The following is a 2,573-nucleotide window of genomic DNA, read 5'->3' on the forward strand; positions in this document are numbered from 1 at the left end:
TATATATATATATATATATATATATATATATATATATATATATACATATATATATATACATATATATATATATATATATACATATATATATATATATATATACATATATATATATATATATATATATATATATATATATATATATATATATATATATATATATATATATATATATATATATATATATATATATATATATATATATATATATATATATATATATATATACATATATATATATATATACAACCAGCTTTACACAATGACAGACACTTTTATCTCAGATTTAACACTATGAGCACCAAAATAAATGCAATACACAATTATTTTTTTTTAGAAGTTAAATTCATCAAAGTCTCTGACCATTCTTAAAGTCACAATAAGAGTCCCACTGAACTTTGCCATTCTTGTGGTCAACAGGGTGAGGTCAGTGCAGCCCACGTTTATAGTTAGGTGTGCGGCAGTCAAGAAACTTTGACTTGACATCTAATTCTACCTCTGACATTTTTGTGCTTGGAAGTTTGATTTTTATTGTCAAATTTTCACAGCTAGATGTAACTGATGTCTTGTTACCCATTTGTAAAAATATATCCTCGCTCGTGACTGATTGACTATACAATATATCATACTCAGGCTGAGGTCTAGGATCATCTATTACATCAAATTCAGAACCTTCTGGGACTTCATATTCTAACCAGATATCTTTACTGTCAGAATTCTGCACTGGTGCGTTATCTTCAGATGTTTTCTCTGGTCCAATTTGACCTGGACCAAACTTGATTGCAAGGGATCTAAAATTTAAAATTACACGTATGTGACCAGTTGAGGCCAGTTAAGCGGTGGTTTCATTTCTTACAAAATTTAGCCGGTCATTTAGCTAAAGCTTTCCTTAACATTTTAAAGGAAATTAATTTTTCAAAATTAAACAAAAAAAGTTATCTGGTTTCGTTTTTAAAATGTTCTTCTTTGATCAACTCGTTTATGTTCATTACACTTAAGGAAGAACGTTTTATAATTTAAAAAATGGTCCAATTTGCTTTTCGGTAATAGTGCGTTTTTTTTTTAAATTTCGTAGACATTGTTTTCGTCAACTTGTTTTTCTCCATCTATACGTGCCGTATCCAACTACGGATCATAACTTGTTGAGATCAGACCTACCTTTCCGAATCAGCAAGTAAATACAGCACATCTGAGGATGTGAATGTCGATACATCGCTAACATTGTACATTGAGCCATCAGAGATAAGTGATAGGATCATGACGTTGTACGTTTTTGTACTTATTCAGTACTAGTCTACACCTCCAACAGTACCAGTCTACACCTCCCCCAGTACTAGTCTACACCTCCCCCGGCACTGGTCCATAACTCCATTAATCCCCATTTCAAACTGTAAACTTCTTTAAAAAAAGTAAGTAGGCTGTATTTGCCTACAACTTGCAGTCTATTATTATACAATAAAAGGGGAGGTAACTTTTCTGTTAATTTTTTTTTTTTAAAGAAAAAAACATATTTGGTTTAAAAAATACTAGCTGGCACGTAAAAAAATGAGAAGTTGGTGACTTATTTACAAGCCATATTGTTATGAAATGTGTTGTTAGATGTGAGCGCCGACATAAGAGCGCAGTCAATTTAAAAAAAAAACACACGTTGTACGCTAAACGAATATTTTAATTAAACAATCGGCGGTACGATAAAACGACATGTGTTTATTTATATATTATGGTTAATATATTATGAATGCAGTTTGAAAATATCTCTAACCCAAGTAACATGGAGAAGATATTGGTCGAAGGCTACAGATATCGAAAGGACAGAGCAAATGCTGATGGAAGTACGACTGTAAGAGATGCTGTAAGAAAGATGGCTGCCGAGGACGGATGAAAATGTTGAACGATGTTGTTCTGTCAAGAGTTGGAAAAACCAAGGCAGATTATACAACAAGCCAGAGCAGGAATTTCGATGGAAGTAGTACCTCTTTTGCCGGCATACGTCGCTTCACAACGTGCAATAGAAAGACAGAGAAAACGCAAGCAGCTGCCATACCCAAATCCGCAGAACGTTGCAGAGATAACAACTCCAAACGAGAACAAGAGGGCAAAATTTCGTCTTTTGGGATTAGGAACGACCGACGTTTACAGAATGATGATGTTCGTAACAATGGATAATATCAATTGTCAATACCAGTCAATACCAGTTTTTTACTTAAATAAAGTGAACAATTAGTTTTTTAATGAAACAAAACAGAGTTAACTACAAACCATTTCTTCCTATCTGAGTTAATCTTCTTGTTTCTATTTATTAAATATGGTTTTTCGATCTTTAGTTTGCGCTCTTATGTCGGCGCTCTTTTGTCGTGCGCTCTTTTGACGGGTCACCCATTACATTATTAGTAATTAAAGTTGTTTGCAAGCTAAAATCGACTGAGTGAAAATTGCAAAATGATATTTTTTTTTTTTTTTTTTTTTTTTTTTTTTTTTTTTTTTTTTTAGATAATAAAAAAGTTTTATTCAACAGTTGAAGATTACATTTAAAAAGATCAGAAACTTGATTCATGCACTTGAACATGACTGAA

The 2,573-nt window shown here is 31.6% G+C and overlaps 1 pseudogene; it reads right to left on the reverse strand.

Moving 5' to 3' along the window:
- Positions 1 to 333: 333 nt before the first annotated feature.
- On the reverse strand, positions 334 to 1,259 carry LOC131928157 (dynein axonemal assembly factor 6-like; annotated as a pseudogene).
- Between the last annotated feature and the right edge of the window lie 1,314 nt (positions 1,260 to 2,573).

This window comes from Physella acuta, unplaced genomic scaffold (genome assembly GCF_028476545.2).
Source record: "Physella acuta isolate Inbredline_101_S28 unplaced genomic scaffold, ASM2847654v3 ptg000090l, whole genome shotgun sequence".
NCBI lineage: Eukaryota > Metazoa > Mollusca > Gastropoda > Physidae > Physella > Physella acuta.